The sequence below is a fragment of the Cuculus canorus genome, chromosome 23, assembly GCF_017976375.1.
Source record: "Cuculus canorus isolate bCucCan1 chromosome 23, bCucCan1.pri, whole genome shotgun sequence".
Classification (NCBI taxonomy): domain Eukaryota; kingdom Metazoa; phylum Chordata; class Aves; order Cuculiformes; family Cuculidae; genus Cuculus; species Cuculus canorus.
This window is the reverse complement of record NC_071423.1, coordinates 7187469-7204302: the sequence shown is the minus strand read 5'-3', so window position 1 is coordinate 7204302 and position 16834 is coordinate 7187469. Positions and strand designations below refer to the sequence as shown.

Sequence of the window (16834 nt, the reverse complement as noted above, 5' to 3'; positions counted from 1 at the left end):
AGCGATGGCCCCATCCAACCAAATCCGTCCAGGACGCAGAATCAAACCATTCCCCAAAAGCACTTCTGAGCGTTTACAACAAAGACTCCTTGAGCACCGCCAAGACGACTGCCAAAATGCACCCGTTTCATTTGAAGCTCCTTTCTCCAAAGGAGGGCCACCTTGTCACCTATTCTCTGCTCCTCGATAACGACACACAGAGCGGCCCAGGCAGAAATAGCATGGTGTTAGAGCTGCAGTAACTCCCCATTACCTGAAACACATAACTGCATAGACAGCAGAAGGATTCGGCTTAATCCCTCTCTTTGAATTCCAAGTATTCGATTAAGCGTGCCTACACCCAACACGCTGCCCAGCTCACCACGCCAGTCCTCTGTGCAAGCACACGCTAACATGGTAGCTCTGGAACGAACAGCCGATGACACATGAGGCAAGGGAAATTAAAATGTGGTCTATTTCTGAAAATAATTATACACATCAAGACATTTGCCACGTTTAAGTAAAAGCATCCGATTTAGTGGAAATACAACAGTGGCTTCAAGATTAAGGGGATGGGCAGGGCACAAGCCTTAGGAACCCATGGGTAAAGCAGCACAGAAGTTAATTAACTGAAGAAAAATGTTGCATACAGACTCCACCAGAAGTGGTAGTGCTCTCCCCCAAAAGCACTGTTTTCATTTCAGAAGTCTTGAAAATCCACTCCAATTCAAGCAGGAAACATAGACCTCATCAAGCTGCTCCTCATTCTGTCCTACCTGCAAAAGCGAGCTCTCCCCATCACCCAGCCCTCCCACCTAGGAATCCCGCCAGCCTACAAGTCCTTTGTGCAAAATGGGCAACACGAATCCTGAAGCAGAGAAAACAAACATCACCTCAGGCCAATCCGACCCTGCTGAACACTGCAAGGGAAACAGACGCAGTTGTAATTAAGTGTTTGATTCAAAAACAGAAAAGGAGATCACAGAATCCACAGAAAGACAATCTTATCCTCCCCTCCAGAGGGGGATGCTCGAGATTAATTACACCACCTTTTTTATCTAATGCGCTTGAGCTTTTTAGCTGTATAACCACCCCCATAACACTAGGAACAAATATATATGAGGCTCAAAGCCTCATCCAACCTGGCCTTGAAAAGCCCCATCCCTGGAGGGGTTCCAGGCCAGGTTGGATGGGGCTTGGAGCCCCTGATCCAGTGGGAGGTGTCCCTGCCCATGGCAGGAGGTGGGACTGGATGGGCTTTGAGGTCCCTTCCAACCCAAACCACTCCATGATTTTAGGATTTCTACAAAGCACCTAAGTGAAAAATTTCATCCTAGAATGTTTCTTACCAGGAACCCACAACTCCTGGAGCCAAGGAAACCATTCATGAACAAAATGATATCAGCTCACTGCTGTACTGTTGTGATTGGTTCTGTTCTTTATTTTCCATTCAGAGTTACTCCTTTCCAGTTCGGGATGAAGTACAAATGCCCTATTTCAGAGGTCTAGAAAGTTTAGTAAAACTTTTCTTACTTATTCAATGTTGGCCATTGACATTAATTATTTAGAAAGAGAACCCTGAAGTTCTCTTTCTCTTTATGACCCTGTTATAAGATAACAGTGAAATCTTCAGCATTTTTTCTGTGCTCTGGCATTAGTGGTGAGCACAGAAGTCCCTTTGAGTGAGAGACCAAAGCTCCCAGCTCCAAAGTCTGAGGTGTAACTATCAACAGTTCTAGGTACAGTATTTCCATACAAACGCTCAGGGTTCACAAGGAGCCATCTGGCTCTGAAGAATCCCACCACACTGATGCTGGCATCCGTGGGAAGAGACCCCGGAGCCCAAGCCTAGGATGACGCAAGCACAGCGCTCACTCCCGTTGGGCTCCACCCCCCTCCACTGAGTCCACGGCTGCGGAGCACGCCTGGAATGGCTCTGGGAAGCTCTGGAGCCCCTTGGCCACCTGCCAGCTTCCTGTGTTTCTTCTCCAAAGAGAGGAGGGAGGGACAGGCAGCAGGTCACCATCACAGCAAAGGCTCTCGGTTACAACACTGCATGTCCACTCAAGGCAGCGAGGGATCTCCTGGTCCTCTTCCGAACCACCTTTACTGCAGGGGTACCGAGGAAAACTAGGATGGGAATGGGCTTGGTTCAACAAGGCTGGAGGTGAAGCTCCTCAAAAAACCTCCCTTCATTCCAGGCCACCAAGTTATGAAATCACACAAATCAGGGATGGAGGAAACGGCTGAGACTACAGCCGTGATTTAACATCCCTGGCACTTCTCGCTTTGCTGACTGCGTTCCTCACTTCCCAAACACCGCCACCAGCATGCTACAGTGGGAAGTGGAGCAATGGAACATAACTGAAGAGCTCCCATGAGTCTATCCTATTCCAGTGCAACTTCTCTTCACTTTGGATCAGCATTAAGCCTGATAGCAGCGCTGACATTCCTCTCGCTGCATTACAGCACCCATCGCTATACATCACATATAAATCTTATTTATTTCACCTACCTGTGTAAGCACCATGCAAGCCGAAGGCACAGCAGGGTGCGGTTAACAGCTGGAGACCTAATTCCCAATCTTGCTGGCAAGTTTAGGCTACACGATAAAAACCTGTAGACTTTTGCCTGATAACTGATGAACATCAGCACATTTCCAAACGAGTTGTTCTACTCTCCGGAATGCCAGGAACAATTAAAAGCCAAGTCACATTTTGTTTTTAAAATACTGGGTCACATAATGTAAACAATTTAAATGCATCAAATTACTAGAAGTATGTCTTGTTAGTCATGCTGTGTTAGGAAAAGCTATTTACCATAAGGCCAAGTAAGAGAAATACACCTATAACCAGTAACACTGTGGATTATCCTTCTCCAAGTCAGCTCACATGCAAGCACCACCCAGTACTGGACTAGCACCTCATAACCATCTTGAGACCAAGACAGAAAAAGAGAGTTTTAAGACCTAATGAGTCCAAACACACCAGAGCAAGGAAGGATTCCCAGCTTCCAACAGTACAAAGCATTCCATTCTAGCCCAGGAGGTTGAAAATATATCTGACTAGAAATAGCACAGCATTCAGATAACCATGTTGAGGTTTTTTTTTTCCCCTCCCATACTAAAATATTAACAGAATTCAAGTATTTGCTATCTCAAAAACTGATCAAAGACAAAAATATTTACATTCAGACAAGGGCCCCAACCTTGGAAACATTTGTTCATGTGCCTAACTTTAGTTCCATTTACTTCAGCAGGGCTACTCACATGCCTGAAGTTAAGCTTGTGTGTGTTTGCCCGATGCAAGTATAAATTACTACAACTTGTGCCGAGATGAGTAAGAAACATTGTGAAACCCGTACAAAAGAGAACAGCCAAAAACTGCTTGCTTGACAGAACTGATCTTTAATTAGGAGATGAACAGTTGCAGTAGAAGCTTCTTCATAGCTTTATTACTTTCATTTAAATAAGATGTTGCCGTTACAGATGAACCCTCTTACAGAATTCTGAATATGAAAAAAAGGCAGCAAAAATACCCAACCACTTCAAAACCAGGAGAAATGAGGAGTATTGCAGGTTCACCCACTTAGAAAACTAAGAGGAAAACCAAAGGCTAACCCCAAGTCTGATCTGCCCTGAGTAAAAACCCCAAGCCACGGCTATTGAATCAGTCAATGAGAGTCTTGGGCCAGGATCATCCCCATGGATTGTGGTGACAAAACGAGTTGTCTAATGGGCAGCTACACTTTGGGAAGGCTGACCTGGATTGTACTGTCCTCCTGGTCATGTGTACCCAAACAGATCCCTGCAACCGGAAGAACCGAAGTCTGTTCTGGGGTGACAGGTAAAAAACACTGAGTGATTTCAGAGCTATTTTGGGTGCATCCAGCTCCCCCAGTACCTGCTGAGCTCCAGCTTCAACACCCTGACCTGACCTGCACTGCCAGCAGTCAGAGAAAGGCTACATCTTCTGCCTAAATGGAGCAGGTTTTGGAAGTGCCTTGGAAGCACCGTAAGCACGGATGTCTTAAATGCCATTCTGCACATACTTCCCAGAATTTCATCTTGAAAGAGAAGGAGAGAAACAAACAAAAAAGTCATTTTTTTTTTCCTGGTTTCCAGATGCATGAATCATAGAATGGTTTGGGCTGGAAGGGAACCTTAAAGCTCATCCAGTTCCAACCCCACTGCCATGGGCAGGGACACCTCCCACTGGATCAGGGTGCTCCAAGCCCCATCCAACCTGGCCTGGAACACCTCCTCTAGGGATGGGGCAGCCATTACTTCTGCAAGGCTTAAAAGCCCCAAGAAAGATATCACAGGAGAGCGTTGACACAATCTGAACAAAAGCAGTACGAGTGTCTTTAACCCGGAGCCAAAGGCAGTCCTCTGTCACCATAAAGAGGGGCAGACGTGCTCTGTACGGGACAGTGGAAGAGCAAAAGGAGCTGATGAGGTAGCAAATGACAGGCAGATGGAGAGAAAAATGGATGTAGCAAGTGGGCAACTGTTAGGAACCAGGAAAAAACACAGACCGGAGTCTGCCATTTTGCTGCGCTGCCCACAAACTGCAGCTGTGACCACAGCAGCTACTCTGCGGACAGCCCCCTTCCAGCACATCCCGGCTACTTACCCATCTAACCCACTAAAACAGCAGCTCTATGCATTGCCATTTCTTCCCCATATCAAAGTACAAAAGCTCAGGAAACCACAGGGCTTTCTTCCTCAAAAAACCTCGCTGCACAGTGATGACAACATTGTGAACATGAGGTGCAGAGGAACAGCCATGCTGAGGCAGGGGCCCGAATGGCACGGAGTCGTGGGAGCTGTCAAAGCCTGTGGACAGATCTTGGAGCAAGTGCACAAGGAAGAGAAACCGAGCCCGGTAATAAAATTTTCCATGTTATTTTTGTAGGAGTCCAAGGCAGCAACCACAGCTGACGCAATGACTCATGGAAGAATCGCTTGTGGCATTATTCGCTTTGGATTACTGGCAGCTTTCGGAGCAAGCCTGGCCACTGCCTTCTGAGAAGGATCACAAGAAGTGCAGCAAAGGGAGTGGAGAGCCCACAGAGCTCATTGCTCATGCTGGCTCTACAGTTCATAGAGTCATAGAATGGTTTGGGTGGGAAGGGACCTTAAAGCCCATCCAGCAGGGACACCTCCCACTGGATCAGGGGCTCCAAGCCCCATCCAACCTGGCCTAGAACCCCTCCAGGGATGGGGCAGCCACCACTGCTCTGGGCAACCTGGGCCAGGGCCTCCCCACCTGAACAGGAAAACATTTCTCCCTAAGATCTCACCTCAATCTCCCCTCTTTCAGCTGAAAACCGTTCCACCTCATCCTATCCCTGCACTCCCCAATAAAGAAGCTCTGCCCAGCTTTCTAAATCTTCTCCTCCTTCTAAACATTCCCAGAAACTTCAGTGTCGGATTTGCATCAGCGAATACCTTCAACTCAGTCAATGCTATATTACTTTTCTGTCCCACCAGGGTTTCTTTACACGACTAGAATGTGACATTCAACATAACTTCTTGATGGATTGGTATGAAGATCGATGTGAGGGACCAGTGCTATGGCAACCGCAAGTGCCGAGTTACACACTTAACACCAACTAGTTTAAGACAAATTTGATAAAAATCAAGGAAAAAAATATGCCTTGTCATGACTCTGGAAAGCCAGCAGATTTCTGGTAATCTTTAAAGAGAGAAGGTCAGGTCTCCAAGTGGAAGGTATTTTTTCCAGGGAAAGAACATTCCACTGGTCATAGTAAGAGTACCTTTCCATCCTAAGGACGTTTCCTCCTTGAGCTTTACAAAAAATGTCTATTATCTATATATCTTTCATTCTTGCAGTTAACTGAAGATTCACTCTGGGTGAGGGTTTCATCAATAGAAGACATCAGCATGAGAAGTGCGCAAGAAAAGAGAAAAACATTAGTTTTAAAAGATGAAAGAAAAACAGAACACAAAGATACATCTTCTTCATAAAACAGATTACAAGAACAAAGGGATTTTGCCTCCGCACAAGGAGGTACATGGCATTTGCTGATGATACAGGTAGGATGTACATACATCCAAATGAGCATTGCTCCCTCTGGGAAATATCCCTTTGCAGACAGATGTGACACGAGCTACAGGAGCCTGCAACCCTGTCTGTTAGACAAAATAAACAAAAATAAAACTGAAAACCAAAGAGCAGGGTACTTTGAATACACAATAGTCAACTGCAGTGCTTTACTTAGCAGGCTTCTGCTGTAAAACATTCAGATGGGTTTGTATTTCTCTATGAACAGGAACATTTGGAATGGGTAAGAAGAAAAGCATCTCTAGAGAAGTTTCATCCACAGTTCAGTCATTCAGTCCTAGCCCAAGCAAGTGCCTCAGCTATTTTCCATGACACAAGCACTTGGATTTTTCCAAGAGCTGATGTCAGGGCTTTTCATGGAGAAAGAACTGCATTTACAGGGCAGGCAAGGAAGGAGGGCTTCCCCAGCAGCTATTCTCAATGTGGCCTTTGTGCTGCTCTGCTGCTGAAGCCAGGACCCTGCAAGAACTCTTAGTCCTCACAGAAGCTCTACAAAGGGGAGGGGACAGACATTTTCAGCAGCCAGGACTGTTCTTCCACTCCTGACTGACTTCCAAGGCTCAGAATCATCAGCTTTCCATCTACAGGGCCTTAAGTTACAGCCTTTTAAGACAAGGACACCTCTTGTTTTATACCTCTACAACGGGATAGAAGCAGACAAACTAAAACTGAGAAGGGGACCAGTGGAAGAAATCACAAATAAACCAAGTTGCTCGTGTTTCCCCGACACTGCTGTTTGATTCAGCCTAAAAGCAAGACTCGAGCAATCAGGATGTGGTTTGCCCACAGAACGTAGTTCAGAGCAGCCATAAACTCTGTTCAGAATCCCATGAAGAGCAGAAGCTGCCAAATCATAGGTGATTTCCTACCAGTTTCCTAACCTGCCTGGTTACAAGTTACTAAATCCATCAGCCTCCACCTCTGGGAAAGACAAACGGGCATCATAAAAACGGAGAAAATTAAATTAACTGAAGGCCAGAAATACCGAAAAAGGCCAAGAATTTTACTAAAAGGATCTTCATAAAATGTTATCATAACAGAAATTTAAGCAAAGCCCCAGTGCACAGCAGAGTAGAGATGTCCAGGATTTGTTCCTTTGCTGCCAGCTTTTATTGCATGACCCACTTCACCGGACTGACCAGGTACAAGAGGAAGGTCAGGCCTTGTGATTTCAAAAGTGATGACCCAGTTTTCCCATTTATTTATTTTAAGTAGGCTATAGACAAATATTCCCAAGCACACAGAGCTCAAGCTTCCCCAAAGCAAGGACAAGCAACTGAAATATGCACAGCTTGGCCATACTAGCAGAGCTCCAAACCAGCCTTTTTCTCCATCATCTTGGCAACACGAGCTTCAGCTCTTCAAGAGAGAAAAAAAAAAACAAACAGTGTGTTCCGATTCTTTTCTCCAGGTTTCCCTTCTAAAAACCATGCTAAATCTCTTTGCCCCCACCCCGCTCCTCTACTAAAGAATCAAAGCAAGCGAGGAAGTTCCTTGCGCAGACAGGGAGTGGCAGTCCCAATTAACCTGCCTCCCTACATTGGAGCTAATTACGGGGAAACAAAATGTTTGCTTTGCTTGCCAATAACTGCAATCCAGAACTGGCTGGATGGCAGCAGCCCTACTCCCGCCTCCCTCCCACCACTCCTCCTACACGGCGTCTGGAAAAGCTTTCTAGTTAGATGCACACAAAAATCAAAGTAAGAGACAAAAGAACGAGAGCACTGAGCCAGACAATTTTATTTTCCTAAACCAACCCTAGAAAACCAAAGCCATCAAACTGCCATAGGATTTGCTTTCACCCGACGCACGCACAACAGCTTGGAGATGACTCGTGTTGCCCCAGCGTGTAAGCGGTTCTTGCATTTCATTAGGCACACAGCCTAGTTCCTTATTAATGCCATACCTACGCCCGGTTGTTGTGAACCAGCAAAAAGCCTGGTGTGGAAACTGTTCTTAAAAACAGCAGAAGACAGCAATTAGAAAGGGAGGAGAAAAAACATAGCGCACAGAACGCAACTGGAAACGTGGCTTTCAAAACACCGTAACGCTAACTCAAATTATCCAGCTGTAAGGTTTGCAAATACACGTACAAGGTTCAGAGCTGCATTTGAATACTTGGCCCAGGGCTCACGTTTCTGGTGAGTAAGGGAACGCTGATGCCCAGCACAGGGACGCCACACCTCCAGCACGCAGCCACGAACGCAGATCGGGTGCTAGACACCACTATCCACACGAAGACACGTTTGCCATTGCTCCACCAGGTCTTTCAAAAGCTGTTTTAAAGAATCAATAAGGCTGAGTTGTTCTGCTTTGCAGCATCATGAATCATACAATCCCTAGGCTGGAAAAGACCGTTGAGATCATCGAGTTGAACCGTACTTGTCTACTACTAAACCATCCCTGCGCACCTCAACTACCCATCTTTTACCAGGGATGGTGACATAACCACTGTCCTGGGAAGCTGTTTCAGTGCTTGAGAACCCTTTTGGTGAAGAATTTTTTCCTGAACTCATGAGTGACGCATCATCTCACTGTACATTTACCTCAATAGAGATGTCACTACAATCCGTAACCATAGCTCAGTAACATGGTCACCAATGGATTTATACACTCAATAGGTACCACCAGTTTGTCTGACCTAATGTACAAGGCAAAATTGCATCAAGTTACTCCTACGATAAATAAGGCCAACATAAACACTAAATGCTAAATCCCTAAAATACTTAGCTCCACGAAAAGCACCCTGTCTTAATTGAAATTCTTCCAATTCTCTCATTAACTTTTTTTAAACGTTAGCATGCATTCACTGCTCTAGAAATGTAAAGCCAACACTCCAAACTCAAACCTCGCCTGCTGGTCAGAACAAGGCATTTATCCATTCAAAGCTAAGCAGACCTAAAAGCACTTTCAGCCCTGCCTTTCCTCTCCCACCCAGTCACAAACCTTTGGTCAAACTACACCCATTGCACATGGGGTGTGCAGACAACACCTTCGTGACCTTTGCAAAGCGCCTCAATATTTGTCAGCAGCAATAAACTCATTTACAGCTAATATGTCTTAAACTGCCTGAAGGCAAAGTGCTCCCAGTGGCCTAATTTACACTGGGGAAAAACTGGGAACACACAGTATTTTACAAACAAAATCTGTAGCATGGAGAAGACAGAGAAATCACATTGTAATGTACATTGTAATGCACAGCGCATTACCAGCTCTTAGTCCTTCGCAGCTTCAAACCAGCTAATTGTGCTGAGAAATTTCTGCTCGTGTAGATGCAAACACGAAGGGTGATAGACATCTCAACGTAAGAAGGATATGGAGCTGTTGGAACGGGTCCAGAGGAGCCCACAAGGATGATCTGAGGGCTGGAGCACCTCCCATACAAGGACAGGCTGAGAATTGGGGTTGTTCAGCCTGGAGAAGAGAAGGTTCCGGAAAGACCTTAGAGCAGCTTCCAGTACCTGAAGGGGCTCCAGGAGGGCTGGGGAGGGGCTGTCAACAAAGGCTGATAGTGACAGGACGAGGGGCAATGGGTATAAACTGGAGAGGGGCAGATTTAGACTGGAAATAAGGAGGAATTTCTTAACTATGAGAGTGGCGAGGCACTGGAACAGGTTGCCCAGGGAAGCTGTGGCTGCCCCATCCCTGGAGGTGTTCAAGCCCAGATTGGACGGGCCTTGGACAGCCTGATCTAATGAGATGTGTCCGTGCCCATTGCATTAGAATTGGATGTTCTTTAAGGTCCCCTCCAACCCAAACTATTCTATTTGAGGCTAAATTAGCAATATGCAACTAATGGAACATTTCTCCTTACTTGCTTCGAGAACCTCCAGAGAAGGCTTCTATCCTGGCATCAACTCAGGTTTTACAACCACCCATGGCAAGTTTCCGAACCACACAGGATTCAGAAAAAAAGAAAATACACCATGTAAACTAATTATAAAAAAGATCAGCAATGCTTCAATACTAAACTGAAAGCTATCTTAGTTATTTAAATGGACTAAGGAAAATAAAGAGACCTCTGTGACATGCAAGCCTATTATTTCTCCCCTAAAATGCAGGTGTCGCCTATAAAAAACGAGACAAAAGATGTAGATAGCACACATTGCACGAGAACTGAAAAAAATCTACACAGGCATGCGTGGCATGCTTCCTTCACTTCTTAGCATTTCATCTTCCCCTTCATCTAAATTACAGGATAAATCCAGAAAGGCCAACTGCAAAGGACCGGAGCAGAACACAGGATTAGGATTTCACAGCAGCATCAAGCCCTGTTTCTTTTGCTATGAAATGGAAGAGAAAAAACACCAGTCATGAAGCCATGGTACTTGCAAAATGGCTCAAGATCCTGAGAACAGCATGTGAGACAAGCATACTGCTATGAATAGGCCTTTGAATATGTTTGCATCAGTATTTTCCTCTTAAAATAAAAGTCCAAGAAAAGAAAACACATTTACTTGTGAAACCTAACAGCTGCTAAGAGGTGATGGTGGCAAAATTCCTCAAGAGATGTGGCAGCAGCAGAGAGATAACCAAGCAATCTCCAATATCAATGCCCAGTTGGGGTTGTTTCCACACCCCCTTCATTCACACCAGTCCTCAGTGCTTCCTCCCCACACAGAGCTGCGGACTCTCCCCGGCTGTGGGGAGAGCAGAGCCTGCGACCGCTCGCGGATTGTTGCTCTGTATTCCAGACCGTTCCCCCTTCATGTCAGAGCCACCCACAGTGCTGCCTTCCTGGAAAACAACGCCCCGTCCACAAAGGGAAGCAACCATTTCCCAGCACATCCCGTCAAAAGAAGGCTTTATATATATTTCATATATACGTGTATAGGTAAAAATCAAACGCACTCTGCAGCGATCAGCATCTCACAGCCCTTCTGCATCAAATCCTCACACCCACACCAAGCAGAAACTATCGCAATTAAACAAGCTCTCTGCCCATGGCAAGGGGGTTGGAACTGGATGATCTTTAAGGTCCCTTTCAATCCAAACCATTCCATGATTTTATGAAGTCTCCCAATGCTCCAAAAGCTGTCACTGTGTTAATGCTGTCTCAATCCCGCACCAACAGCACTACCCAGACCACCACTGTGATCATCCCCTACTGATGTGATTTGCTTTATTTTTAGAACACTACAATAAAATAAAAAAAAAAAAAAAAAAGAAAAGAACGGTGAAAATTGTATTCAGAATCCACACAAACCTCTCACAGATGGTTCCTAGAACACCAACAGCCAATTTAACATCAACACGCATAAAACAGCAGCTTATCAAAAACCCCATTCACTCAGACTGCCAAAGCAGGTGAGCTGCCAGCATCTACATCTGAGGCATCTTTCCTAGCTGTCAAAACCTTTGTACTTGAGCTGAGACACCGAGGTACAGATTTCCACTGCAAGAATATTTAATTGCCTATTTGCACCATGAAAACACAAACGAGTAACAAAGGTTCACAGAGCAGCTATTAAAAGAATAGAGAAAAAAAAGAGAAAAAACACCCCTCCCACCCTTTTTTCCCCAATAGATATTAAAGAAAAAAATCCTTTCTCTCTCCTCTGCATCCAAGGAAGCTTTTTTCTCATCTTTCGGTATATTCCTACATCACAGAATAGGAACAAAGACTCCCAAATATTACCTGTTCCACAGGACGGTGTCAGCTGAACAGGCAGATCCCAAAGGGCCATTTCCAGGAGGAATACACTGAGATCAAGCCTTCTCCAAGGAGTGCAAGCTACTCCTCTTGGAAGCTTTCAGGGTTTTTTACGCTTATCCGATATCCTTGAGAGGCATCTGCCTGATTGTTCAACTGCCCACTTGAGGGAAGCGAAGAAACTCCACCTCTTCTCTCCCACCTCCTCCCAGCTTCCATCAGCTGTGGCCCCGCGCGGCTCTGCTAACGGACACACGGAGAGCAGCATCCACCTACACAGAGACTGCACACAACAAGCAAGCAGGGGAGAGCTGGGATTTTGGAATTTAGCACTTCCAGCTGTCCTGAGGGAACAAGATATATCCATTTATGTATATATCATACATAGATATGTATGTTCTGTATGGATATCTATGTATGCATAGGCACATCCATATATATGGGTACGTCTATGTACATATACGTGTCTGCACGTCATTAAATCAGATCGTTGATCAAAGAAACTGCACCACACGAGGCACAGGAACAAAGGCTTGGCAGAGGGCAGCGAGGTTTTCCCTTCAATCCCCTTCCAGCCTTTCACAGGGTCACGCTGTGCCACGCAATGGGTTTTGTTTCCAGGCATTTTGAAAACACCCGATCCCCGTGGCACCTGAGTAGCACACGGCCTCGGAAAAAACAGAGCCTCTCTGGATTGTTTTAGAGGAGAAGAGGGCGGGGAAGAGGGTGAGAAGGAAGGCATGCCTCTTGTCATCCAGGGAAAGAAACAGGGAGGTCAAAACCAGGGGGGCACTGAGCTCTCAACGTGACCGGTCCAGCCCTGGGGAGGAAGGATGGGAGGTGGAAGGGGCTGTTTTCTTTTTCTGCCCCAATAACCTAATTAAGTTTGTGAGCACTGCTAGCGGGATAGAAATTTCTTCACGCTACACTGTCTGTTTGTGTTTGATTAACGTAAATCTTCCCAGGGCTCGAACCGTGCCCCAGGCTCTGCGATGCCTGGCTCTCCATTAACACATATCCCAGCCGCCACGTACAGCGGGATGAGAGAGAGAACAAGATTCCTATTTCAGCCTCTGCCCTAAAACCGCCTAACTCCATCGAAATAATTTTTGGTGATTCGATTTGAATTACCATTCCTAATTAAATTCCACATCTCTCACTATTAAGAAGATGAAACTGCAGCAAACCACTTCATACATTAACTGTAGTTCCTCTCTTTGACATTCCCTCCGTTCTCATGGCTAAAGTTTTTTAGACTACACTCACCACAATTTCTGAGCTGCCCAGTCCAATGCGTGCTGGTACCAAATATAATCCCCAAGCCACAACTGCATCAAGGCTACAATTACCCAGCAGACAGGAAGCCAAAGGAATCAGCTCCTACCCTACATCCATCTGCTCCATGCAATAATTTCCCAGCCAGAGCTTGTATTTTCCATGCTTTATGTTTTCCAGTGGCATGCACTATCATTTTCTAAATAGTAATAAGCTGCGTTTCACTGGTTCTAAGTTTAAAACATTTGCCCAGCTTCTCATTTTCTAGGAATTTCATAAATCAGAAAAGAAAATGTCAGCTCTGAAAAAGAAAATGGTAACTGGAGGGAAGCAAAAGCCCAGCACACAGCCAGCTGCTCGGATCCTGCACCCCTTCCCTTCAGAGTCCTGGTCTGTGACTCAAAGCACAGGAGAAAAAATGAACAGTATGGGGTTTTAAGCAAACATGAAAGCAAAGAGTTAAGGAAGCAAGGGAAAAGTCATTGCAAATCCCAGGGAAGAGCTTCACATCCAGTTTACTCATGCACGAGTGGGAATCACGTGCACCAAAGAGCCACTGCTACGGCATGAAGAGGATGTCAAAACAGGGATATTTTTAAACCTGGATCACATTTAAAAATCAACTGTTTCCTAATTCTTCCCCCCAGTGCTCCCCACCATGAAGCGAAAGAGAGATTAAACAACGCAAGCAGCCAATGGGCCTCACTTTGCTGAGCCCCACGCTGGGAAATCACCTCGCTGTTTCCCACGTTCCTCACTGCGTGGATTGTCTCACCAACTGCAGCAGTCCAACAGCACACTCCACCAAGCGGATCTGGGAATGGACGGCCAGATCCAGATCAGCTCTCCTCTGCAGAAACTCACACTCCCTAGCTGTGTGCCTCAGTTTCCCCTTCAATAAAGCTACCTGTTACTCTACTGCAAGGAAATCCCACAAGATTAAGATTGGAAGTGACCTTCCAGTATCTGGAGGGGGCCTACAAGAAAGCTGGGGAGGGGCTGTTTACAAAGGCTGGTACTAATAGGACAATGAGCAATGGGTATAAACTGGAGAGGGGCAGAGTTAGACCAGACATAAGGAAGAATTTCTTCACGATGAGAGTGGCGAGGCCCTGGCCCAGGTTGCCCAGAGCAGTGGTGGCTGCCCCATCCCTGGAGGGGTTCCAGGCCAGGTTGGATGGGGCTTGGAGTGTCCCTGCCTGTGTCAGAGGGGTTGGGACTGGATGATCTTTAAGGTCCCTCCCAACCCAAACTATTCTATGATTTCTAAGTCACTCTAGAATCATAAGAACAAATAAGTACAACATTGCTTCGTATTATTTATTATAACCTCGCAAAACTCGGATTCCTCCGGACAGAGTGCTCGTTTTTTTGAAACTTGCACGTAAAATATTTAATTTGGAAGCATTCAGGTCACGGAACAAATGGAGAAACACAACAGGAATACGCTTCAAGGCTGGGTTATGCCTTCACCTCAGAAGGGACATTTTCAACCCTCTCAAACAGAAAAACTCTTCTCGCAGGCATCAACACTTGGGAAAAGAAATGAAACAATCTTAGAAGCTTCAGAAATAGACATTTCAGCCTTCTCTTCACTATAACCAAGTCAAAACCACTTTGAAGAAACCAAATGAAGGTTCAGTCTATCAGTTAAGTATCAAGTAGAAAAGGGATTTAAGTACAGCGTACAGCACTTCTGGAAAATGGAACTCTTGAGCCAATTTCATCTGTTTGTTTCTCGCTCTCAGGTTTCTCTTCTGCAAAACAATCCAGAAGGGACTAGTGTGAGTCAACGCCAGTCCTGTCACTTGCTGCTCTCCTGAAATGCTGAATTTCCTAAAGAACTCTGCTTTCTGAAGCACCAGCCACCATCAGAAGTCACTTACAGGGAGACTTAAAGCATCACAAAGGCATGAATCACAACCTGAGGCAACCTTCTCTTTCTTACTTACAATAGGAAAAGGCAGATGAAGGATTGATTTGTATCAGGATTATTTTATACTACGATCATTTCAGAACTACACAGACCAGCCACATGCGACTTAACTGGATGCTTTTTGTCTACGCATATAATAAACTTAAAGAGTTTTACAATATTAATTGTTATCTATAGCTTTTGGGAAAAGGCAACACAATGGATTCCTTTCAAGTCCAAACCAATGCAGCTGCCAGGAAACAGTGTAAAAACAAGAAAGATTCAGGAATGGAAGCTTATATCTTGCTTCCTACTCTGATTTCCCAGATTTCCTCCCGTCAGTACTCTCTCAGCCACAGGACATAAGAAGAAAAGAATCTGGAGGGGAAGAAAAAAAACAAAATAGATCTTTGCTCAAAAAAAGTGAGAAAGAACCAAACATAAGAAAGGTGGGGAAAGAATATGTAGATAATTCCTCATTTAGCCAGATTTCTTTGCCCTTTCAGAAAAAGTGTAATAAAATAATAAAGTTTACTAAGTGCTTCTAAACCATCACACTAAAAATCAAAAAGGCCTGTATCCTTCAGGTTTCACATCCCAGAATTTTCAGATCTCTTTGTTCCATCACTCTTTATCAAATAAAGGCAATATGGGTCCTCCTGCCTCCCTTCGTCTCTTCGTGGAATCAGGAATGCTCCACTCCTTGCCCATACACAAACCGCACGCACTGTAAGCGGCACAAGCCGAGCTCTTCTCGACGTTCAGTTGCAGCGTTAGCCGCTCTCCGCTGGTCAGGCTGGGAGATGGTAAATATTTATGCAGAATTCACAGACCTTTACCCCAATAAGGAGCCAGGCATGGGAAAAGAACAGCTTCCCAGAGCTCCGTATAGCGGAAGTGAAGTGGTCCCCAAGGAACAGAGTCCACACCCCTGCAAAAAACATCCATGGAGCAGCAAAAGCACATCCAATTGTTACCGCATTGGTAGAGTTCCTACAACAAAAGCCTAAGGGTAGCACTGAGCGCCCTGTTTGTGGCTCAGCTGAAGAGGACGAACGTCAGTCATAATTTTGTGGAAGTTCAGAGAGGCAAGGATAAGGAAATCTACTATTGAAAAATGATTTAGTTCAGGTACTCCCAGGATGCAGGATAAATGGGTACACTCATTTTTAAACCAATGAATCCCTAACATTAACACATCACATCAGTTACAAAGACCTTGCCAATGCACATCCTCAGCCCCTAAAATCATGACTGAGAGGCAGAAGGGCTGTCCAGTTCCCCCAAACAGGGTATTGAAATACACATTACAGCCTCGACCCTCATCCTCTCCCTTTCATTTGATGGGCTCAGGATGTGAATTGCTCCTAGCTTTTATATAAAGCAACAAAATCCATCCGGTACATCTCAAACAGGAATGCGCAAAAGACTTGTGCCTTTTCCATTTTTGAGAGAGAGTGTGTAAATATAAAAGTACAGACAAGAAAGTAGGAAAGAAATCTCCCATATTTCAGCAAGATACTGCAAGAACAAAGTCCAGGAGATGCCCTGCGTCTGTCAGACACCTGAGAAACACCTGAGTAATCCCAAGCACCGAAACAGCGGGCACTATTTACAACGTAGACACTTACTGGTAGTCACAAAGATGTTACAGGCACTGAACCCCTGTTTAGTGGCAGAAGCAACGGTAAAAGTTTTTTGGTTTTTTTCTGAGGTCACAACCTTCCTACTTCATTCACTTCATCCCTGTCACCAAGAGACCTATAAACTCTACATTTTTTCCCTCTATGCCTATGCCTTCAGGTCACGTACATTTTATTTTTGCTTTAGACGCATCTTGATCTTTGATGCATGTCCTTACAGAGCAGACACTGATCCTGACAGCAGCAGCATCCACACGCTTGCTCCATCACCTACAGGTGA

At 45.2% G+C, this 16834-nt stretch overlaps 1 protein-coding gene across 5 annotated transcripts in view; it reads right to left on the bottom strand.

The window, feature by feature from the left end:
- ARHGEF12 (Rho guanine nucleotide exchange factor 12) overlaps positions 1-16834 on the bottom strand; it is an 81271-nt gene that overhangs the window by 47624 nt on the left and 16813 nt on the right. The window contains exon 1 of one of the 5 annotated variants that reach the window (XM_054086871.1): positions 11707-11905. The exons of the other annotated variants lie outside the window; for them this stretch is intronic. The gene's annotated coding sequence lies outside the window, so the exon portion shown is untranslated. Of the gene's footprint in view, positions 1-11706; positions 11906-16834 lie in introns of those variants that run through there. 5 annotated transcript variants of the gene reach the window in all.